The 22,757-nt window shown below is 41.8% G+C and overlaps 20 non-coding genes and 4 pseudogenes across 20 annotated transcripts; all 24 read left to right on the top strand.

The window, feature by feature from the left end:
* Positions 1-322: 322 nt before the first annotated feature.
* On the top strand, positions 323-441 carry LOC146021694 (5S ribosomal RNA). The gene has a single exon (XR_014451171.1). It is a non-coding gene; the product is annotated as a 5S ribosomal RNA (ribosomal RNA).
* A 345-nt stretch (positions 442-786) lies between these two features.
* Positions 787-905, top strand: LOC146022145 (5S ribosomal RNA). The gene has a single exon (XR_014451613.1). It is a non-coding gene; the product is annotated as a 5S ribosomal RNA (ribosomal RNA).
* Positions 906-1,251: 346 nt separating this feature from the next.
* On the top strand, positions 1,252-1,370 carry LOC146021800 (5S ribosomal RNA). Its single transcript, XR_014451277.1, has one exon. It is a non-coding gene; the product is annotated as a 5S ribosomal RNA (ribosomal RNA).
* A 346-nt stretch (positions 1,371-1,716) lies between these two features.
* LOC146023664 (5S ribosomal RNA) lies at positions 1,717-1,835 on the top strand. The gene has a single exon (XR_014453074.1). It is a non-coding gene; the product is annotated as a 5S ribosomal RNA (ribosomal RNA).
* Positions 1,836-2,179: 344 nt separating this feature from the next.
* Positions 2,180-2,298, top strand: LOC146024294 (5S ribosomal RNA). Its single transcript, XR_014453680.1, has one exon. It is a non-coding gene; the product is annotated as a 5S ribosomal RNA (ribosomal RNA).
* A 346-nt stretch (positions 2,299-2,644) lies between these two features.
* Positions 2,645-2,763, top strand: LOC146021799 (5S ribosomal RNA). Its single transcript, XR_014451276.1, has one exon. It is a non-coding gene; the product is annotated as a 5S ribosomal RNA (ribosomal RNA).
* A 7,072-nt stretch (positions 2,764-9,835) lies between these two features.
* On the top strand, positions 9,836-9,954 carry LOC146024559 (5S ribosomal RNA). The gene has a single exon (XR_014453934.1). It is a non-coding gene; the product is annotated as a 5S ribosomal RNA (ribosomal RNA).
* Positions 9,955-10,300: 346 nt separating this feature from the next.
* On the top strand, positions 10,301-10,419 carry LOC146022691 (5S ribosomal RNA). Its single transcript, XR_014452136.1, has one exon. It is a non-coding gene; the product is annotated as a 5S ribosomal RNA (ribosomal RNA).
* Positions 10,420-10,766: 347 nt separating this feature from the next.
* On the top strand, positions 10,767-10,885 carry LOC146025052 (5S ribosomal RNA; annotated as a pseudogene).
* Positions 10,886-11,229: 344 nt separating this feature from the next.
* Positions 11,230-11,348, top strand: LOC146024002 (5S ribosomal RNA). Its single transcript, XR_014453400.1, has one exon. It is a non-coding gene; the product is annotated as a 5S ribosomal RNA (ribosomal RNA).
* Positions 11,349-11,692: 344 nt separating this feature from the next.
* On the top strand, positions 11,693-11,811 carry LOC146021590 (5S ribosomal RNA). The gene has a single exon (XR_014451070.1). It is a non-coding gene; the product is annotated as a 5S ribosomal RNA (ribosomal RNA).
* Positions 11,812-12,156: 345 nt separating this feature from the next.
* LOC146021798 (5S ribosomal RNA) lies at positions 12,157-12,275 on the top strand. The gene has a single exon (XR_014451275.1). It is a non-coding gene; the product is annotated as a 5S ribosomal RNA (ribosomal RNA).
* Positions 12,276-12,619: 344 nt separating this feature from the next.
* LOC146023139 (5S ribosomal RNA) lies at positions 12,620-12,738 on the top strand. Its single transcript, XR_014452566.1, has one exon. It is a non-coding gene; the product is annotated as a 5S ribosomal RNA (ribosomal RNA).
* Positions 12,739-13,083: 345 nt separating this feature from the next.
* LOC146024594 (5S ribosomal RNA) lies at positions 13,084-13,202 on the top strand. The gene has a single exon (XR_014453966.1). It is a non-coding gene; the product is annotated as a 5S ribosomal RNA (ribosomal RNA).
* Positions 13,203-13,547: 345 nt separating this feature from the next.
* On the top strand, positions 13,548-13,666 carry LOC146021797 (5S ribosomal RNA). The gene has a single exon (XR_014451274.1). It is a non-coding gene; the product is annotated as a 5S ribosomal RNA (ribosomal RNA).
* A 344-nt stretch (positions 13,667-14,010) lies between these two features.
* LOC146023138 (5S ribosomal RNA) lies at positions 14,011-14,129 on the top strand. Its single transcript, XR_014452565.1, has one exon. It is a non-coding gene; the product is annotated as a 5S ribosomal RNA (ribosomal RNA).
* Positions 14,130-14,474: 345 nt separating this feature from the next.
* LOC146024593 (5S ribosomal RNA) lies at positions 14,475-14,593 on the top strand. Its single transcript, XR_014453965.1, has one exon. It is a non-coding gene; the product is annotated as a 5S ribosomal RNA (ribosomal RNA).
* A 2,427-nt stretch (positions 14,594-17,020) lies between these two features.
* LOC146024680 (5S ribosomal RNA) lies at positions 17,021-17,139 on the top strand (annotated as a pseudogene).
* Positions 17,140-17,481: 342 nt separating this feature from the next.
* LOC146024857 (5S ribosomal RNA) lies at positions 17,482-17,600 on the top strand (annotated as a pseudogene).
* A 346-nt stretch (positions 17,601-17,946) lies between these two features.
* Positions 17,947-18,065, top strand: LOC146023803 (5S ribosomal RNA). Its single transcript, XR_014453207.1, has one exon. It is a non-coding gene; the product is annotated as a 5S ribosomal RNA (ribosomal RNA).
* Positions 18,066-18,410: 345 nt separating this feature from the next.
* On the top strand, positions 18,411-18,529 carry LOC146022507 (5S ribosomal RNA). The gene has a single exon (XR_014451960.1). It is a non-coding gene; the product is annotated as a 5S ribosomal RNA (ribosomal RNA).
* A 347-nt stretch (positions 18,530-18,876) lies between these two features.
* Positions 18,877-18,995, top strand: LOC146024999 (5S ribosomal RNA; annotated as a pseudogene).
* A 345-nt stretch (positions 18,996-19,340) lies between these two features.
* LOC146023064 (5S ribosomal RNA) lies at positions 19,341-19,459 on the top strand. The gene has a single exon (XR_014452494.1). It is a non-coding gene; the product is annotated as a 5S ribosomal RNA (ribosomal RNA).
* Positions 19,460-19,804: 345 nt separating this feature from the next.
* LOC146025509 (5S ribosomal RNA) lies at positions 19,805-19,923 on the top strand. The gene has a single exon (XR_014454171.1). It is a non-coding gene; the product is annotated as a 5S ribosomal RNA (ribosomal RNA).
* The last annotated feature ends 2,834 nt before the right edge of the window (positions 19,924-22,757 follow it).

Below are 22,757 nucleotides of genomic sequence, written 5' to 3'. Positions count from 1 at the left end.
TTTTATTCTCTATCTATTTAAATTGGAAACTTTTTCTTTTTATTGCCAGCACAGACATTTAGAAGAGGTCAAACATACACAATAGCCATCACCTAAAGACTTACCACACTGTTTAGGCCCAATTCCAACTGCTTTTGGCAGCTAAACAGTGTTGAGCCTCTTTAGTAGTTTAATTTAAGATCCCCTGCTAATATCATGTCCTGTAGGTCTTTTTACATTGCCAACACATGATTTTTTTCAGTAAGCAAAAACAGTTACGAAACTTTTTTATTAGCTTACCTGGTGATAGAAGTAGAAGAGGGCAAAAAAGTGGCTGTATCTCACCTACAGCCATACCACATTGGATATGCCCAATCTCGTCTGATCTTGGAAGCTAAGCAGTGTTGGGCCTGGTTAGTACTTGGGTGGGAGACCACATGGGAATACCAGGTGCTGTAGGTTTTTTTCACATTACTGGCAAATTGTTTTTATTCTCTAGCTATTTAAATTGGAAACTTTTTCTTTTTATTGCCTGTAGAGACATTTGTAAGAGGTCAAACAGACACAATAGCCATCACCTAAAGACTTACCACACTGTTTAGGCCCAATTCCAACTGCTTTTGGCAGCTAAACAGTGTTGAGCCTCTTTAGTAGTTTCATTTAAGATCCCCTGCTAATATCATGTCCTGTAGGTCTTTTTACATTACCAACACATGATTTTTTTCAGTAAGCAAAAACAGTTAGGAAGCTTTTTTATTAGCTTACCTGGTGATAGAAGAGAAGAGGGCAAAAAAGAGCATGTATCTCACCTACAGCCATACCACATTGGATAGGCCCAATCTCGTCTGATCTTGGAAGCTAAGCAGTGTTGGGCCTGGTTAGTACTTGGGTGGGAGACCACATGGGAACACCTGGTGCTGTAGGTTTTTTCACATTACTGGCAAATTGTTTTTATTCTCTAGCTATTTAAATTGGAAACTTTTTCTTTTTATTGCCAGTACAGACATTTGGAAGAGGTCAAACAGACACAATAGCCATCACCTAAAGACTTACCACACTGTTTAGGCCCAATTCCAACTGCTTTTGGCAGCTTAACAGTGTATGAGCCTCTTTAGTAGTTTCATTTAAGATCCCCTGCTAATATTATGTCCTGTAGGTCTTTTTACATTACCAAAACATGATTTTTTTCATTAAGCCAAAACAGTTAGGAAACTTTTTTATTAGCTTACCTGGTGATAGAAGTAGTAGAGGGCAAAAAAGTGCATGTATCTCACCTACAGCCATACCACATTGGATAGGCCCAATCTCGTCTGATCTTGGAAGCTAAGCAGTGTTGGGCCTGGTTAGTACTTGGGTGGGAGACCACATGGGAACACCAGGTGCTGTAGGTTTTTTCACATTACTGGCAAATTGTTTTTATTCTCTAGCTATTTAAATTGGAAACTTTTTCTTTTTATTGCCAGTACAGACATTTGGAAGAGGTCAAACAGACATAATAGCCATCACCTAAAGACTTACCACACTGTTTAGGCCCAATTCCAACTGCTTTTGGCAGCTAAACAGTGTATGAGCCTCTTTAGTAGTTTCATTTAAGATCCCCTGCTAATATCATGTCCTGTAGGTCTTTTTACATTACCAAAACATGATTTTTTTCATTAAGCCAAAACAGTTAGGAAACTTTTTTATTAGCTTACCTGGTGATAGAAGTAGAAGAGGGCAAAAAAGTGCATGTATCTCACCTACAGCCATACCACATTGGATAGGACCAATCTCGTCTGATCTTGGAAGTTAAGCAGTGTTGGGCCTGGTTAGTACTTAGGTGGGAGACCACATGGGAACACCTGGTGCTGTAGGTTTTTCACATTACTGTCAAATTGTTTTTATTCTCTATCTATTTAAATTGGAAACTTTTTCTTTTTATTGCCAGCACAGACATTTAGAAGAGGTCAAACATACACAATAGCCATCACCTAAAGACTTACCACACTGTTTAGGCCCAATTCCAACTGCTTTTGGCAGCTAAACAGTGTTGAGCCTCTTTAGTAGTTTAATTTAAGATCCCCTGCTAATATCATGTCCTGTAGGTCTTTTTACATTGCCAACACATGATTTTTTTCAGTAAGCAAAAACAGTTACGAAACTTTTTTATTAGCTTACCTGGTGATAGAAGTAGAAGAGGGCAAAAAAGTGCCTCTATCTCACCTACAGCCATACCACATTGGATATGCCCACTCTTGTCTGATCTTGGAAGCTAAGCAGTGTTGGGCCTGGTTAGTACTTGGGTGGGAGACCACATGGGAACACCAGGTGCTGTAGGTTTTTTCACATTACTGGCAAATTGTTTTTATTCTCTAGCTATTTAAATTGGAAACTTTTTCTTTTTATTGCCAGTACAGACATTTGGAAGAGGTCAAACAGACATAATAGCCATCACCTAAAGACTTACCACACTGTTTAGGCCCAATTCCAACTGCTTTTGGCAGCTAAACAGTGTATGAGCCTCTTTAGTAGTTTCATTTAAGATCCCCTGCTAATATCATGTCCTGTAGGTCTTTTTACATTACCAAAACATGATTTTTTTCATTAAGCCAAAACAGTTAGGAAACTTTTTTATTAGCTTACCTGGTGATAGAAGTAGAAGAGGGCAAAAAAGTGCATGTATCTCACCTACAGCCATACCACATTGGATAGGCCCAATCTCGTCTGATCTTGGAAGCTAAGCAGTGTTGGGCCTGGTTAGTACTTGGGTGGGAGACCACATGGGAACACCAGGTGCTGTAGGTTTTTTCACATTACTGTCAAATTGTTTTTATTCTCTATCTATTTAAATTGGAAACTTTTTCTTTTTTTTTTTTTTTTTTTTTAAAGATATTTTATTAAATTTTCACATAAGAGAAAAAACAATCATTACGGTCAAAATGATCCACATTCAGAAAATACAATTCTGTCATTAGAAATTAGTCTAAAATAATAGACTTGCAAACAGCAATAAAGTAATGATTCATTGAGCGCTTTGTTTACACACTTTAAACTAAAACAAGTTTTAAGAAATGGGGGGGGGGGAGCGGACAAAAGGGACACACATAGGGGAAAGAAAAATATAGCGAATAGGGGGAAGCTGTATAAGCATACATTAATGATAACAAAGTTATTACTAAGAACAGAAAGATACCTTATCACTTAGATATTTAGATCAATAGGTAACATCATACTCCGGTGGAAATCTGTCGAAGTAGGTTCCAGGTGGTATTCTCAAACAGTTTCATTATATGGTCTTGGGTCTGCTTATCTAATATATTAATAAAGAACTCCCATTTTTTATAAAAATTTTCAACTCCGGACTCAATATCGGGAATAGTTGAGCGTCTATCACAATATAAAACCTGCAGTAATTTTTGTTTTACTTCTGCAAGAGAAGGGGTAGATCTCCGAGTCCAGTGAATTAGAATTGCTTTTTTTGCAACAGTGATAATTACAGCTAATATACGTATTTTAAACTTTTTATCCTGACCCAAGTTCCAATTTTTTAAATTCCCACAAATACATGCCAGGGGATCAGGAGACAGATGGGTGGAAAACATAATATTAATAAATTGTACAATTTTGTGCCAGAATTTTTTGATTTTTCTGCATTGCCAAATACAGTGAATAAAATCAGCATGAGATTTTTTACATTTGATACAGGCACCAGTTTCAAGAGCGTTCATATATTTCCTTTGTGCAGGGGAGATGTAAGCCCTTTGTAGCATTCTAATATGGACCTCTTGTAGGTAAGAGGATTGTAAATATTTTAGTGTGGGTTCATACTGAGACAGGAGATCTGACTGCAATCTTATTTCGGGAATATCTGTCATCCATTTATGTGTGGTTAGGGACCAACTATCAGAAGCCAACAGAGAAACTAATGGTATATATAGTGTACTAATTTTGTACGGAATGGTAGATAAAAGTTTGAGAAAGGAGAGGAAAAGGATTGCTGTGTTATCAGTTGAAGCAGGGGTAGGCAGGGACCTAGCATAATGTCTGACTTGGAGATACATGTAAAAGTTATGGTTAGGGAGACTGTAGGTGGACTGAAGGTCCGTGAATGGGCGTAAAATGCCTCCTGGGTCAAAAACTTTTGCAATTGATGCCAAACCCTTCTCTTTCCATTGGAAAAACGTTATATTGGACAGTGATGGAGGGAAGGCTGGGTTGCCCCATAACGAGACATATGGAGAATAAAGAGGGCTACAATGGAATTTCTTATTGATAGTTTTCCAGGCATGGTAGGTATCTGTAAACAGTAAGTGTTCCTTAATAAAAGTAGGTAGCTCCGACCATTTAGAGTGTAACAAACCATTTGGTGAGTATGGGGAAAATAATGCAGAGTCTAATTTGTAGTCTGTAAACGAGCTAGTTTCGAGCAACCAATCACTGATGTATCGAAAAAATATGGCGTTGGAGTAATGAGCTAGATCAGGAAAGCCCAAACCTCCTTTCTGCCGGGGTAATATCAATTTAGCATAGGCTATTCGAGGTCGTTTCCCCTGCCACAAAAACCGGGAGAGAAGAGAGTTCAATGTCTTCAAATCTTTGGTCAGCAACTTTATCGGTATCATCTGCATTATGTAAAAAAGCTTTGGGAACAGCACACTCTTTATGGCTGCCAGTCTCCCTAATAGGGAGATGGGCAAGGACATCCAATTATCTAAGTAACTTTTTATATTATTTATCATAGGGGTGAAATTTAATTTATAGAGCTCCGATAAGTCAGAGGGGATGTGAATACCCAAATACTTAATGGACTTATCCGAGATGTGGAAAGATTGGAGAACAGGTAGTGATTGAAAATAGGATGGAGTCCCCTGTATTGGAAGAATTTCCGATTTGTCTAGATTAACTTTGTAACCAGAAATCACGCCGAAGGAGGCGATTAGGTCAAGGACTGCAGGTAAAGAAGTCTCAGGATTAGAGAGATACAGTATCATATCGTCTGCATAAAGGGATACCTTAAGTGAGTATGATTGAATATTAATGCCTTCGATTAGGGATGAATTGCGTATAGCAATTGCTAATGGCTCTATTGCGATGGCAAATAACAGAGGGGATAGTGGGCATCCTTGTCTAGTGCCTTTAGAAATATTAAAAGGTAAAGATATCGAGCCGTTACATGACATTTGAGATAATGGCGCGTGATAAAGGGTACGGAGAATAGTAATGAAGCCAGGGGAAAAGCCAAATTGAGCAAGTGTTGTGAAAAGGTAATCCCATTTTATTAGATCAAATGCCTTTTCGGCGTCAAATGAGACTATTAGTTTAGGAGAGGTAAGGGATGAGTGTTTAGAATAGTGTATCGCTCCCAATAGCCTCCGCACATTTACTACAGAATGCCGCCCCAGAATGAAGCCTGTCTGGTCGGGATGGATAATCTGAGGCAAAAACTGTTTCAGGCGATCCGCCAAAATTTTTGTAAATAATTTATAATCATAATTAAGTAAAGAGATAGGTCTGTAGGACCCAGGTAGAGATAGATCTTTGCCCGGCTTGGGGAGTAACCTGATGACTGCGGAATTAAAGTAAAGTGGTATTGTATGAGAGAGAATAATATTGTTATAAAAGGCCACCAAGCTCTCCCCAAACCGAGGCAATAAAATTTTATAGAACTCTGCAGACAGACCATCTGGACCAGGGGCCTTGTAGGGTTTCGATTGCTGAATTACCCTCGTGACTTCTTCAATCGTGACGGGAGCTTCTAATCTTTGTGAGAACTCTTCCGGTAGTTGTGGCAGGGTGGGAAACACCCAAGGGTTCGGGGGTAAGTTCATAGTGGAAGTGGGGTCTGTATGAACAGATTCAGAGTAAATTTTTGAATAAAAATTCTTCATCACATCAGTGAGTTGGTCGCTCGAAGTCGTCATAGAGCCATCTACATTGCGTAGGGGGTGGACTAACATTGAGGGTTGAGTCCCTCGTAATAAGTTGGATAAGAGTTTGCCAGTTTTATTCCCATATCTATGAAATCTAAAATTAGAGGAAAAAAGGTAGCGGTCACTTTTAGTCTTTAAGAATTCATCAAAATGTATTTTTGCTGTGTTATAAGCTGTTTTATTTATCAAAGTGGGGGCTGATTTAAAGGTCTGGAATGAATTAGTTAAGTTGGATTGTAACTCAAGATAAGAAGTGGACATTTTCTTGTTTTCTGCGGCCACATATGAAATAATAACGCCTCGAAGGACCGCTTTACCAGTCTGCCAAAACAAGGAAGGATCAGTGACCTCACAATCTGAGTTTGCATTTTTAAAATCCATCCAAGCAGCATCTAATTTGTTTCGGAAGGATATGGATTGGGAAAGATATGTAGGAAATTTCCATAATCGGAAAGGGCCTTTATTTACATTAGTTTGAAGTGTTATCCACACTAGTGCATGGTCTGAAAGACAAATTGGCTCGATGGTGACTTCATGTATATTAGGGAAAAGAGAGGTGGCTACTAGAATGTAATCAATTCTAGAGAGGGTTTGATGGGCTGCTGAGAGGCAAGTATAGTCTCTCTCCGTAGGGTTAACGGCTCTCCATGTATCTACCAAATGAAGTTGTTTGGCCAACGCAGGAACTCCTAACTTTGGTAGTGTGTTGGGTGATTTCTGTGAGGAAGATTTGTCTAAAATGGGAGAAGAGACAAGGTTAAAATCTCCTAATAAAATCAGTGGAGCAGAGGTACGGGTTATTAGTTTGGAGAACAATGTAGAGAAAAATGATTTTCTATAGACATTTGGGGCATATACGGTACATAATATATAAGGTTGATCATCAAGAGTCATCTCAGTGATTAGATAACGACCCTCTGGGTCAGCATCGATTAAAGAGACCGAAATTGCCAAGTTCCGTCTAACTAATATTGCCACCCCGCGGGATTTGGAATTGTAGGGAGCAGCCGCTAATACCTTCCATCCCATCATTTGCAACTTAAGAGTTTCCGCTGCTGTTAGGTGGGTTTCTTGGAGGCAAGCTATGTCTAGTTCCTGTTTAGTAATATACGTAAGCAATTTCCGTCTCTTGGCGGGGGAATTAACGCCCCTCACGTTCCAAGTACCTATTTTAACAGTCATCTAAGTGATGGGGGTGCTGTATGAAAACCAGGTAATAACATTGATACCAGTACCGCTAAATCTTAGATTAATAAAAGAAGGGGAATGGGCAGAAACATATGGAAGGAGACAGACAAACAGACAGGGGAAAAACAATAAACAACCTGAATAGGCCTGAGAGTATAACTCCGGCCTGAATTTAAACATAGTATATAATGTAAATATCACAAAGTAGCATACAATCCGGGAGTTGGGCTTTCTAACCTCGGACATAATGATTACGTTCGAAGTAAAAGAAGGTCCCGGCCCTAGTCATCTAACGCATCATGAAAACAATATAAAGAAACAGAACACACTCTATAAACAGGATTCCGCAACTAATTATCAGTAGAGGAAATCAGTTGGTATAATGAGATTAGCTAGATTCTCAATATTAGTATTACAACTACAAGAGATTCAGTAAACATTTCTATCATTAGTGTTTAAGCAATATAAATTGGACTAGTAAAATTAAACCTTAGGTAGTAAAACAGTTATATATAGTAGAGAACTTGCGGCACTCAATGGGCATCTGAAGGTGGATCTGAGATATCCTGGGAGAAAGAAGCTGAACGTCTCTCATCTTTCAAAAAGGCCTCAGCGTCTGCTGGTGTATTAAAGTCATTATAGGCAGTTCCATTGAAAATTCTGAGCTTGGCAGGATATATCAACGCAAATTTTCGCTGGTCAGTCACCAGGCGGGAGCAGATTGGGGAAAAGGCCTTCCGAGCCCGAGACAGTTCCACTGAAAAATCTTGAAACAGGAACAATTTGGATGATTCCCAAATGATGTCTTTTTTGTTTCTCGAGGCAGACCAAATGGCTTGTTTATGAAGATAATTAAGGCAACGGAATAGGACAACTCGGGGGCGGTTGGGTGTGGTAGGAGAATGTTGTCCTACACGGTGAACTCTTTCGATTATCAGGTCCCGACATTCAGCTTCGATGTTTAGAAGTGTAGGCAGGGTATTTCTTACGAAATGAGCCAAAGCCGGTCCTTTGATTGATTCTGGTAGGCCCACCAAGCGGATATTGTTTCTGCGAGAACGGTTTCAAGGTCGTCGACCTTATTCCATAACTGGTATTTGCTTTTATCCAATCTGGGGACTGTTTGCTTAAGGTGTGACACATCGTGGAACATTTCGCCCACTCTGTGTTCCAGTTCCGTTTCTTCCACTCTATGCGTAAGGTGTTGTAGTTGTGAAGATATGTCCGCTACAGCTTTAGTCAGTAGTGGACCCATGGTTGCTTTTATGGCCTCCACTACATATAAGTAACATAAGAGTCTTGTGCAGCAACTGATTTTTTTGACGCCGGTGATAAGGCTGTAGTTTCTGAATCGGATGTCATGTTGGGGTCAGCACGTCGTTTCTCCTGACGTTGCTGAAGAGGTTGTGTTTGGTTAGGGGTAGACCGGAACTTATCCATATGTGTGGTAGTAGGAATCAAAATTATTCAATATATTGAAGTGAGTGTCAGTTTCAGAGTGTCACTGAGATGATGATCAAGGCGGGACCTTGTGGCGAGGTGCCTAGTACATTCTAACAAGTTTTTGCATGCGAAGCTTGTAGATAGGAATTTCTGTGAATTGAGTCAGGTAGAAATATATTAAGAGACTCGAGACCATCTGTAGGTTGTATCCTGACCTGCAGGTCCACAAACTGTCTCAGCTCGCAGAGTGGCCAGCACTGCCCTAATAGGGTTCAGTGATGATTCATACAATGTATATGCAATGCTAGTCTGGATCACAGAGAATTCAGGGGGGGACTGGCGGAAGATGACAGGATCCACTTGTAGCTAAGGACCAGGGAAGGAGAACACTGCTGTAATATATAATGTAAATTGCTGTATGCACAGAAGGATAGATTATGAGCCTGTATCAATCCCCAGGCAGCTGGAGTCCAAGCTGAGAGAGGTAGGTAAGGTATTATAGGGATTGAGCAGGTTATAAAACGCTGTAACACAATTCCAGTGACTGTCTAATGTGACAGAGTGAAGTAAAATGGCCGCCGCTGCTGCAGAGGTACAGTCACTGAGAGGCAGCTAAATCAGATCCCCCCTCACTTCTGTTCGTTATTGATATTATCAGGGCGCCTTGGGAGGGCCCCCGGAGGTAGGGGAGAGGCAGGGGGGAGAGCTAATGTCTTTAGGTACCTTTTGCGGCTCCGTACGTCCGCGGACGCCGCTCCGGAGCTCAAATCCCGGCGAGGCCTCAAAATTTAGGTCCCGGCTTCTCCCGGCGGGTAGGCCGCAACCTGCAGAAACGTCTGGAGACGTTCCCCGGCTCCGCAGCTATCCCCGGCGGGTGTCCCCGGTGTCCAGCTGTTAAGTACCAGCAGTCTGGGGCGAGATACAGCAGGGGGTCAGCTGCAAGAGGGTGAATTGTGGCCCTCAGGTGCAGAGCTCCTAGATCAAGCAGCTACTCCGGGTCCCGGTCAGGCCACGCCCCCTCAACTTTTTCTTTTTATTGCCAGCACAGACATTTAGAAGAGGTCAAACATACACAATAGCCATCACCTAAAGACTTACCACACTGTTTAGGCCCAATTCCAACTGCTTTTGGCAGCTAAACAGTGTTGAGCCTCTTTAGTAGTTTAATTTAAGATCCCCTGCTAATATCATGTCCTGTAGGTCTTTTTACATTGCCAACACATGATTTTTTTCAGTAAGCAAAAACAGTTACGAAACTTTTTTATTAGCTTACCTGGTGATAGAAGTAGAAGAGGGCAAAAAAGTGGCTGTATCTCACATACAGCCATACCACATTGGATATGTACAATCTCGTCTGATCTTGGAAGCTAAGCAGTGTTGGGCCTGGTTAGTACTTGGGTGGGAGACCACATGGGAACACCAGGTGCTGTAGGTTTTTTCACATTACTGGCAAATTGTTTTTATTCTCTAGCTATTTAAATTGGAAACTTTTTCTTTTTATTGCCTGTAGAGACATTTGGAAGAGGTCAAACAGACATAATAGCCATCACCTAAAGACTTACCACACTGTTTAGGCCCAATTCCAACTGCTTTTGGCAGCTAAACAGTGTATGAGCCTCTTTAGTAGTTTCATTTAAGATCCCCTGCTAATATCATGTCCTGTAGGTCTTTTTACATTACCAAAACATGATTTTTTTCATTAAGCCAAAACAGTTAGGAAACTTTTTTATTAGCTTACCTGGTGATAGACGTAGAAGAGGGCAAAAAAGTGCATGTATCTCACCTACAGCCATACCACATTGTATAGGCCCAATCTCGTCTGATCTTGGAAGCTAAGCAGTGTTGGGCCTGGTTAGTACTTGGGTGGGAGACCACATGGGAACACCAGGTGCTGTAGGTTTTTTCACATTACTGGCAAATTGTTTTTATTCTCTAGCTATTTAAATTGGAAACTTTTTCTTTTTATTGCCAGTACAGACATTTGGAAGAGGTCAAACAGACACAATAGCCATCACCTAAAGACTTACCACACTGTTTAGGCCCAATTCCAACTGCTTTTGGCAGCTAAACAGTGTATGAGCCTCTTTAGTAGTTTCATTTAAGATCCCCTGCTAATATCATGTCCTGTTGGTCTTTTTACATTACCAAAACATGATTTTATTTCAGTAAGCCAAAACAGTTAGGAAACTTTTTTATTAGCTTAACTGGTGATAGAAGTAGAAGAGGGCAAAAAAGTGCCTGTATCTCATCTACAGCCATACCACATTGGATAGGCCCAATCTCGTCTGATCTTGGAAGCTAAGCAGCGTTGGAACTGGTTAGTACTTGGGTGGGAGACCACATGGGAACACCAGGTGCTGTAGGTTTTTTCACATTACTGTCAAATTTTTTTATTCTCAATCTATTTAAATTGGAAACTTTTTCTTTTTATTGCCTGCACAGACATTTAGAAGAGGTCAAACATACACAATAGCCATCACCTAAAGACTTACCACACTGTTTAGGCCCAATTCCAACTGCTTTTGGCAGCTAAACAGTGTTGAGCCTCTTTAGTAGTTTAATTTAAGATCCCCTGCTAATATCATGTCCTGTAGGTCTTTTTACATTGCCAAAACATGATTTTTTTCAGTAAGCAAAAACAGTTAGCAAACTTTTTTATTAGCTTACCTGGTGATAGAAGTAGAAGAGGGCAAAAAAGTGCATGTATCTCACCTACAGCCATAGCACATTGGATAGGCCCAATCTCGTCTGATCTTGGAAGCTAAGCAGTGTTGGGCCTGGTTAGTACTTGGGTGGGAGACCACATGGGAACACCAGGTGCTGTAGGTTTTTTCACATTACTGGCAAATTGTTTTTATTCTCTAGCTATTTAAATTGGATACTTTTTCTTTTTATTGCCTGTAGAGACATTTGTAAGAGGTCAAACAGACACAATAGCCATCACCTAAAGACTTACCACACTGTTTAGGCCCAATTCCAACTGCTTTTGGCAGCTAAACAGTGTTGAGCCTCTTTAGTAGTTTAATTTAAGATCCCCTGCTAATATCATGTCCTGTAGGTCTTTTTACATTACCAACACATGATTTTTTTCAGTAAGCAAAAACAGTTAGGAAGCTTTTTTATTAGCTTACCTGGTGATAGAAGAGAAGAGGGCAAAAAAGAGCATGTATCTCACCTACAGCCATACCACATTGGATAGGCCCAATCTCGTCTGATCTTGGAAGCTAAGCAGTGTTGGGCCTGGTTAGTACTTGGGTGGGAGACCACATGGGAAGACCTGGTGCTGTAGGTTTTTTCACATTATTTGCAAATTGTTTTTATTCTCTAGCTATTTAAATTGGAAACTTTTTTTTTTATTGCCAGTACAGACATTTGGAAGAGGTCAAACAGACATAATAGCCATCACCTAAAGACTTACCACACTGTTTAGGCCCAATTCCAACTGCTTTTGGCAGCTAAACAGTGTATGAGCCTCTTTAGTAGTTTCATTTAAGATCCCCTGCTAATATCATGTCCTGTAGGTCTTTTTACATTACCAAAACATGGTTTTTTTCATTAAGCCAAAACAGTTAGGAAACTTTTTTATTAGCTTACCTGGTGATAGAAGTAAAAGAGGGCAAAAAAGTGCATGTATCTCACCTACAGCCATACCACATTGGATAGGCCCAATCTCGTCTGATCTTGGAAGCTAAGCAGTGTTGGGCCTGGTTAGTACTTGGGTGGGAGACCACATGGGAACACCAGGTGCTGTAGGTTTTTTCACATTACTGGCAAATTGTTTTTATTCTCTATCTATTTAAATTGGAAACTTTTTCTTTTTATTGCCAGCACAGACATTTAGAAGAGGTCAAACATACACAATAGCCATCACCTAAAGACTTACCACACTGTTTAGGCCCAATTCCAACTGCTTTTGGCAGCTAAACAGTGTTGAGCCTCTTTAGTAGTTTAATTTAAGATCCCCTGCTTATATCATGTCATGTAGGTCTTTTTACATTGCCAAAACATGATTTTTTTCAGTAAGCAAAAACAGTAAGGAAGCTTTTTTATTAGCTTACATGGTGATAGAAGAGAAGAGGGCAAAAAAGAGCATGTATCTCACCTACAGCAATACCACATTGGATAGGCCCAATCTCGTCTGATCTTGGAAGCTAAGCAGTGTTGGGCCTGGTTAGTACTTGGGTGGGAGACCACATGGGAACACCAGGTGCTGTAGGTTTTTTCACATTACTGGCAAATTGTTTTTATTCTCTGGCTATTTAAATTGGAAACTTTTTCTTTTTATTGCCTGTAGAGACATTTGTAAGAGGTCAAACAGAGACAATAGCCATCACCTAAAGACTTACCACACTGTTTAGGCCCAATTCCAACTGCTTTTGGCAGCTAAACAGTGTTGAGCCACTTTAGTAGTTTAATTTAAGATCCCCTGCTAATATCATGTCCTGAAGGTCTTTTTACATTACCAACACATGATTTTTTTCAGTAAGCAAAAACAGTTAGGAAGCTTTTTTATTAGCTTACCTGGTGATAGAAGTAGAAGAGGGCAAAAAAGAGCATGTATCTCACCTACAGCCATACCACATTGGATAGGCCCAATCTCGTCTGATCTTGGAAGCTAAGCAGTGTTGGGCCTGGTTAGTACTTGGGTGGGAGACCACATTGGAACACCAGATGCTGTAGGTTTTTTCACATTACTGGCAAATTGTTTTTATTCTCTATCTATTTAAATTGGAAACTTTTTCTTTTTATTGCCAGCACAGACATTTAGAAGAGGTCAAACATACACAATAGCCATCACCTAAAGACTTACCACACTGTTTAGGCCCAATTCCAACTGCTTTTGGCAGCTAAACAGTGTTGAGCCACTTTAGTAGTTTAATTTAAGATCCCCTGCTAATATCATGTCCTGAAGGTCTTTTTACATTACCAACACATGATTTTTTTCAGTAAGCAAAAACAGTTAGGAAGCTTTTTTATTAGCTTACCTGGTGATAGAAGTAGAAGAGGGCAAAAAAGAGCATGTATCTCACCTACAGCCATACCACATTGGATAGGCCCAATCTCGTCTGATCTTGGAAGCTAAGCAGTGTTGGGCCTGGTTAGTACTTGGGTGGGAGACCACATGGGAACACCAGGTGCTGTAGGTTTTTTCACATTACTGGCAAATTGTTTTTATTCTCTATCTATTTAAATTGGAAACTTTTTCTTTTTATTGCCAGCACAGACATTTAGAAGAGGTCAAACATACACAATAGCCATCACCTAAAGACTTACCACACTGTTTAGGCCCAATTCCAACTGCTTTTGGCAGCTAAACAGTGTTGAGCCTCTTTAGTAGTTTAATTTAAGATCCCCTGCTTATATCATGTCATGTAGGTCTTTTTACATTGCCAAAACATGATTTTTTTCAGTAAGCAAAAACAGTAAGGAAGCTTTTTTATTAGCTTACATGGTGATAGAAGAGAAGAGGGCAAAAAAGAGCATGTATCTCACCTACAGCAATACCACATTGGATAGGCCCAATCTCGTCTGATCTTGGAAGCTAAGCAGTGTTGGGCCTGGTTAGTACTTGGGTGGGAGACCACATGGGAACACCAGGTGCTGTAGGTTTTTTCACATTACTGGCAAATTGTTTTTATTCTCTGGCTATTTAAATTGGAAACTTTTTCTTTTTATTGCCTGTAGAGACATTTGTAAGAGGTCAAACAGAGACAATAGCCATCACCTAAAGACTTACCACACTGTTTAGGCCCAATTCCAACTGCTTTTGGCAGCTAAACAGTGTTGAGCCACTTTAGTAGTTTAATTTAAGATCCCCTGCTAATATCATGTCCTGAAGGTCTTTTTACATTACCAACACATGATTTTTTTCAGTAAGCAAAAACAGTTAGGAAGCTTTTTTATTAGCTTACCTGGTGATAGAAGTAGAAGAGGGCAAAAAAGAGCATGTATCTCACCTACAGCCATACCACATTGGATAGGCCCAATCTCGTCTGATCTTGGAAGCTAAGCAGTGTTGGGCCTGGTTAGTACTTGGGTGGGAGACCACATTGGAACACCAGATGCTGTAGGTTTTTTCACATTACTGGCAAATTGTTTTTATTCTCTATCTATTTAAATTGGAAACTTTTTCTTTTTATTGCCAGCACAGACATTTAGAAGAGGTCAAACATACACAATAGCCATCACCTAAAGACTTACCACACTGTTTAGGCCCAATTCCAACTGCTTTTGGCAGCTAAACAGTGTTGAGCCTCTTTATTAGTTTAATTTAAGATCCCCTGCTAATATCATGTCCTGTAGGTCTTTTTACATTGCCAAAACATGATTTTTTTCAGTAAGCAAAAACAGTTAGGAAACTTTTTGGTACTTGTGAGTTATCCGGGCGCCCGATGTGGAAATTGAATGTCAGTACAATAAGCATACGATGCGACGCGATGCGACGCGATTTGCCATCGCGTCGTAATCGCGTCGCATCGTATGCTATTGTATGGTATACAATGGCATGCGATGCGACGCGATTTTAACACTTCCCGCCCATTTTTAAACCCGCCCTCTGCCACATCTGGCACAAAATCACTGTGAGGGAGTTTTGACAGGAGAAAACAAGTGATTTGCAGTGTTGGTGTGTCTCAGAGTATTTGTGAGGTGAAATTTCTGAAATTTGCCCCATATTGCCCCATTTTGCCCCTTACACCCTATTTCCCAGTATGGCTTTGGTGGACAGTATCTTCAGCCTCCCCAAAACTGAAGAGGATACAGTTCAATTCATGCAGGACAATGGGCTGCTTCCATCCACAGCTACCTGTCCAAATGGACACCCAATGCGCCTGTCTGTAAAAGAGCGCAAATGGCGCTGCTACATCAAAAGTTGTGGGAAAAAGCAGAGTCTGCGGGCCTCGCTATTTTACCCCGGATGCAGGCTGCCATTTATGACCATACTGCGCTTTATTTTCTGTTGGTGTGACGAACTCACATCTATAGAGTTTTGCACCAAGAATTTAAAGATATGTAATAAAAGCACTATCTTTTTCAATGCATTGATGCGGGAGGCATGTCAATGCGACCTGATGTCCCAGCCTCAACGCCGGATAGGGGGACCAGGCAAAATAGTTGAAGTTGATGAGACACTCTTTGCAAAGAGACAAGCCAATGTCGGCAGAGTTCTCCCACAGCAGTGGGTGTTTGGAGGAGTGTGTCGTGAAACAGGGGACTGTTTTATGCTACCAGTGGAGAAGCGAGATGCGACAACTCTGATTAATGCAATTGTGGAGCACATCGAGCCTGGAACTACAATTGTCAGCGATTGCTGGCGGGCGTTCAAAACCGCAGAACTGGAGCGGGCTGGATACAGTCACTTGAGAGTGAACCACAGATACAATTTTGTGGACCCGGACACTGGAGCACACACCCAAAACATCGAAAGACTATGGGGATGTGCAAAATGGCGGAACAAACGCCAGCGGGGCACAGCCCGCCATCACCTTGACTATTATATGCAGGAGTTTGTGTGGCGAAAGTGCCTGGCGGGTGACAGCCCATTTAACCGCATTCTACATGCACTCAGTTTGTTGGATAAATAATTACGGTGATTAATTATTGTATGCTATGTGTTGTTGTTATTATAATTTATTTCTGATATATGCTAATTACAGTTATTCCTTAAATTCTGTTGTCCTTAATGTGTCAGAAATGAATGATATTGATGAATGATATTGGATGTTCACAACCAAGCCACTATCAACATGAACCCGAAGCGTGGCGAGCGCAGCGAGCCCGCGAGGGGCGGCGGTACGCGTCCTCCGACCTTTTCATGCCCTACTATCCACTAGGGCGTGGAGTGAGAATAGAATAGTGTGGCGAGCGCAGCGAGCCACCGAGGCCCGAAGCATGGCGAGCGCAGCGAGCCCCGCGAGGGGACACGGATACCTGTGAAGCCCATGAAGGTATGCGCTCACCTGTGAAGGTATCTGCGTCCCCTCGCGGGGCTGGCTGCGCTCGCCACGCTTCGGGCCTCGGTGGCTCGCAGCGCTCGCCACACTATTCTATTCTCACTCCACGCCCTAGTGGATAGTAGGGCATGAAAAGGTCGGAGGACGCGTACCGCCGCCCCTCGCGGGCTCGCTGCGCTCGCCACGCTTCGGGTTGGCGTCAATAGTGGAGTGGCGTTAACAATGGGGATGGGATTTACGTTTTGTCACTTTTTGGGGGTTTTGCCCTGCTAAAATCGGGTGCTGATCTCGTCGCGTCGCATCGCATGCCATGTGGTTAACATGCGATGCGACGTGATCAGATCAGATGGTACCCGATGTAAAATCGGGGTCGGGTGCTGATCTCGTCGCGTCGCATCGCATGCCATTTGGTTAACACACGATGCGACGCGATCCGATCCGATGCTACACGATCAAAAATCGGGCGCCCAGAAAACTCACAAGTACCAACTTTTTTATTAGCTTACCTGGTGATAGAAGTAGAAGAGGGCAAAAAAGTGCCTGTATCTCATCTACAGCCATAGCACATTGGATAGGCCCAATCTCGTATGATCTTGGAAGCTAAGCAGTGTTGGGCCTGGTTAGTACTTGGGTGGGAGACCACATGGGAACACCAGGTGCTGTAGGTTTTTTCACATTACTGGCAAATTGTTTTTATTCTCTAGCTATTTAAATTGGAAACTTTTTCTTTTTATTGCCTGTAGAGACATTTGTAAGAGGTCAAACAGACACAATAGCCATCACCTAAAGACTTACCACACTGTTTAGGCCCAATTCCAACTGCTTTTGGCAGCTAAACAGTGTTGAGCCTCTTTAGTAGTTTCATTTAAGATCCCCTGCTAATATCATGTCCTGTAGGTCTTTTTACATTGCCAACACATGATTTTTTTCAGTAAGCAAAAACAGTTAGGAAACTTTTTTAGCTTACCTGGTGATAGAATTAGAAGAGGGCAAAAAAGTGCATGTATCTCGCCTACAGCCTTACCAAATTGGATAGGCCCAATCTCGTCTGATCTTGGAAGCTAAGCAGTGTTGGGCCTGGTTAGTACTTGGGTGGGAGACCACATGGGAACACCAGGTGCTGTAGGTGTTTTCACATTACTGGCAAATTGTTTTTATTCTGTAGCTATTTAAATTGGAAACTTTTTCTTTTTATTGCCAGCACAGACATTTGGAAGCGGTCAAACAGACACAATAGCCATCACCTAAAGACTTACCACACTGTTAAGGCCCAATTCCAACTGCTTTTGGCAGCTAAACAGTGTTGAGCCTCTTTAGTAGTTTCATTTAAGATCCCCTGCTTATATCATGTCCTGTAGGTCTTTTTACATTGCCAACACATGATTTTTTTCAGTAAGCAAAAACAGTTACGAAACTTTTTTCATTAGCTTACCTGGTGATAGAATTAGAAGAGGGCAAAAAAGTGCATGAATCTTGCCTACAGCCTTACCACATTGGATAGGCCCAATCTCGTCTGATCTTGGAAGCTAAGCAGTGTTGGGCCTGGTTAGTACTTGGGTGGGAGACCACATGGGAACACCAGGTGCTGTAGGTTTTTTCACATTACTGGCAAATTGTTTTTATTTTCTAGCTATTTAAATTGGAAACTTTTTCTTTTTATTGCCATTACAGACATTTGGAAGAGGTCAAACAGACATAAAAGCCATCACCTAAAGACTTACCACACTGTTTAGGCCCAATTCCAACTGCTTTTGGCAGCTAAACAGTGTTGAGCCTCTTTAGTAGTTTCATTTAAGATCCCCTGCTAATATCATGTCCTGTAGGTCTTTTTACATTACCAACACATGATTTTTTTCAGTAAGCCAATACAGTTAGGAAACTTTTTTATTAGCTTACCTGGTGATAGAAGTAGAAGAGGTCAAAAAAGTTCCTGTATCTCACCTACAGCCATACCACATTGGATAGGCCCAATCTCATCTGATCTTGGAAGCTAAGCAGTGTTGGGCCTGGTTAGTACTTGGGTGGGAGACCACATGGGAACACCAGGTGCTGTAGGTGTTTTCACATTACTGGCAAATTGTTTTTATTCTCTAGCTATTTAAATTGGAAACTTTTTCTTTTTATTGCCAGTACAGACATTTTTTAAGAGGTCAAACAGACACAATAGCCATCACCTAAAGACTTACCACACTGTTTAGGCCCAATTCCAACTGCTTTTGGCAGCTAAACAGTGTTGAGCCTCTTTAGTAGTTTAATTTAAGACCCCCTGCTAATATCATGTCCTGTAGGTCTTTTTACATTACCAACACATGATTTTTTTCAGTAAGCCAATACAGTTAGGAATTCTTTTTATTAGCTTACCTGGTGATAGAAGTAGAAGAGGGCAAAAAAAGTGCCTGTGTCTCACCTACAGCCATACCACATTGGATAAGCCCAATCTTGTCTGATTTTGGAAGCTAAGCAGTGTTGAGCCTGGCTAGTACTTGGGTGGGAGACCACATGGGAACACCAGGTGCTGTAGGTTTTTTCACATTACTGGCAAATTGTTTTTATTCTCTAGCTATTTAAATTGGAAACTTTTTCTTTTTATTGCCAGTACAGACATTTGGAAGCGGTCAAACAGACACAATAGCCATCACCTAAAGACTTACCACACTGTTTAGGCCCAATTCCAACTGCTTTTGGCAGCTAAACAGTGTTGAGCCTCTTTAGTAGTTTAATTTAAGATCCCCTGCTAATATCATGTCCTGTAGGTCTTTTTACATTATCAACACATGATTTTTTTCAGTAAGCAAAAACAGTTAGGAAACTTTTTTATTAGCTTACCTGGTGATAGAAGTAGAAGAGGGCAAAAAAGTGCATGTATCTCACCTACAGCCATACCACAATGGATAGGCCCAATCTCGTCTGATCTTGGAAGCTAAGCAGTGTTGGGCCTGGTTAGTACTTGGGTGGGAGACCACATGGGAACACCAGGTGCTGTAGGTTTTTTCACATTACTGGCAAATTGTTTTTATTCTCTAGCTATTTAAATTGGAAACTTTTTCTTTTTATTGCCAGCAAAGACATTTGGAAGAGGTCAAACAGACACAATAGCCATCACCTAAAGACTTACCACACTGTTTAGGCCCAATTCCAACTACTTTTGGCAGATAAACAGTGTTGAGCCTCTTTAGTAGTTTCATTTAAGATCCCCTGCTGATATCATGTCCTGTAGGTCTTTTTACATTACCAACACATGATTTTTTTCAGTAAGCAAAAACAGTTAGGAAGCTTTTTTATTAGCTTACCTGGTGATAGAAGTAGAAGAGGGCAAAAAAGTGCATGTATCTCACCTACAGCCATACCACATTGGATAGGCCCAATCTCATCTGATCTTGGAAGCTAAGCAATGTTGGGCCTGGTTAGTACTTGGGTGGGAGACCACATGGGAACACCAGGTGCTGTAGGTTTTTTCACATTACTGGCAAATTGTTTTTATTCTCTAGCTATTTAAATTGGAAACTTTTTCTTTTTATTGCCAGCACAGACATTTGGAAGAGGTCAAACAGACACAATAGCCATCACATAAAGACTTACCACACTGTTTAGGCCCAATTCCATCTGCTTTTGGCAGCTAAACAGTGTTGAGCCTCTTTAGTAGTTTAATTTAAGATCCCCTGCTAATATCATGTCCTGTAGGTCTTTTTACATTGGCAAAACACAATCGTGAGGACTTAAACTCCAACCACGGATACCACGTAGCTGTAAACTCCTGCGTCCGCTCAGGCGGCACCCTCAGGTCCTCCATTGACATATACATGTCTATACGAGCAAACCATTCTTTTATCGTGGGGGGGGGGGGTTGTTCGCCAGCGTACTGGTATGACTGCTTTGGCGGCACTATTAAGAAATTTCAGTAAGGATTTTTTATAGGTCCGAATTGATCCGGGGTACATATTAAGTAGCCAGAACGAGGGAGTAGTAGGGATTTCGTTACCAACTATGGACTTAGCAATGGACAGTACTTGATCCCAGAAGGGGCGGAGTAGTTTGCATTCCCACCATATGTGTAGAGGGGAGCCTATCTCTTCATTACATCTCCAGCATGTGTCCGGTACTCCGGGGATCATCTTTGCTATTGTAAGTGGGCATCTATACCAGCGTGAGAGCACTTTAAACTGAGTTTCGATCACTGAATAGCTGGTAGAGCTGGCAAATGTAGCCTGGAATATTTTTGTCCAGGTCTCTTCTGTTAAGTCAATGTGGAGGTCTCTACCCCAGGCGGAGGCATATTTAGGTAGGGCAGTATATTTGTGCTCAATTAGAAGACCATAAACTCTTGAGAGGAAATGCGCCAGGCGAGATGATGAGAGGCACATATATTCAAAATGGGTCTGAGCTCTATTGGCAGCCATGCGCACCTCCTTACCCTGCGCATAGTGTTTTAATTGCAAATATCTCCAAATCTCGGATGAGGGCAACCCCCATTTGTCTTGTATAGCAGGGAAAGGCATCACTCTTCCCCCATCCATCAGCTGGCCCACCCTCTTAATCCCGTGGTTTTTCCATGCATCAAATGCGGGGCTGGCAACTCCTAGGGGGAACTCAGGATTATCAAACAATGGAGTAAGCGGGGAGAGCTGGGAAGATACGCAGGAAAGTTTCCTTAGTTTATTCCAACAGGTCATGGTGGGGCCTATTGTAGGGTGTGAGATGACCCGGACCTTAGGTTGCCAAGGGTAGTGTTCAATAGATGTGGGTAGGGATTCATTTTCCAGGTGAACCCATTGCTTAATGTCAGTTGCTCGCGACCACTCCAACACCCTACCTAATATAATAGCGTCATAATAAACTGAGAAGTTTGGTAGTTGAAGTCCACCCATGTGTTTCCTTCTAAAGAGTATTGCGTGTTGGAATCGTGGTCTCTTATTACCCCAAACAAAGGATCTGACCGCATTATGTAGGTCACGGAACCATGTTTTTGGGACCTGGATAGGTAATGTTTGTAGAAGGTATAGGACCTTGGGGAGTACATTCATTTTGATTACGCTAATTCTACCTAGCCATGAGAGGCGTTTATTCCCCCAGCTTCTAAATTCAGTACGGATTGTGAGTAGTAGGCTTTTAAAATTTTCAAAGAGAAGGGATAGATCGGAGAATAGCGTGATGCCAAGGTATTTGAGGCTAGTGGGTTGCCAAGCAAATGGAAAGGACTGTTTGAGGCCCTCCAGGCAGTGGGGTGGAGTGGACACGTTCAAAGCTACGGATTTGGACATATTTATCTTAAAGTTTGAGAGAGAGCCAAATTTCTGAAATTCCATCATGAGGTTGGGTATGGAAATAGTAGGGTTAGACAGTACAGCCAATAAATCGTCTGCAAACAGAGCAAGCTTATAGTCAGCCTCCCCCACTTTTAGGCCAGTGATGTTTGGGTTTAATCTAATGGAACAGGCCAGAGCTTCCATACACAATATGAATATAAGAGGAGAGAGGGGGCAGCCCTGTCTAGTTCCATTGCTGATCTGAACTGGTTCTGAGAGAGCCCCATTAATTCTAATCCGGGCCGTGGGAAATCTATAAAGTGCCAGGATCCGATGTAAGCAAACGGGGCCTAAGCCTATATGTCGTAATACCCCCTCCATGAACATCCAACTAACCCTATCGAATGCCTTCTCGGCATCTGTGGACAGCATAACCACAGGGACATTCTTTGAAGAGGCTAGGTGTATCAGATCGATGACCTTTGTTGTGTTGTCACGAGCCTCCCTCCCGGGTACGAAACCCACCTGATCCGAGTGTATTAGGGTGGGTAGCAGTAACTTAAGTCTGTTGGCTATTATTTTTGCGTACAGCTTAATGTCCACGTTTAAGAGGGAAATTGGGCGGTAGCTTGCACATTGACTCGGATCTTTATTCTCTTTGGGTATGACAGTTATATGAGCTTCTAGGGATTGGGGCGTAAATCCCCGATCTGCTGTCACTCCATTAAAGGCTGTAAGCATCTTGGGTAGGAGTGTGTCACTAAACATTTTGTAGTATGAGGCAGTAAAGCCGTCAGGGCCCGGACTTTTCCCGGACGGGGTGCCCTTTAATGCTGCCTCTAGCTCTGGGAGGGAGAAGGGAGACTCCAGTTGGGTGCCATCCTCCTCCGACAACCGAGGAAGACCAGCGTTGCAGAGGTATTGCTCTACAAGGTCATGTGAGGAGGGCAGCGTCCCGGTGTTGTGTAGGTTATATAGCTTGGTGTAGTAGGAGTGAAACGCTCCAGCTATATCTCGTGTAAGAGTATGTCGCATCCCCTTTG

This window comes from Crinia signifera, chromosome 7 (assembly GCF_055691185.1).
Source record: "Crinia signifera chromosome 7, ASM5569118v1, whole genome shotgun sequence".
Classification (NCBI taxonomy): Eukaryota; Metazoa; Chordata; class Amphibia; order Anura; family Myobatrachidae; genus Crinia; species Crinia signifera.
This window is presented reverse-complemented; position numbering and strand designations above follow the sequence as displayed.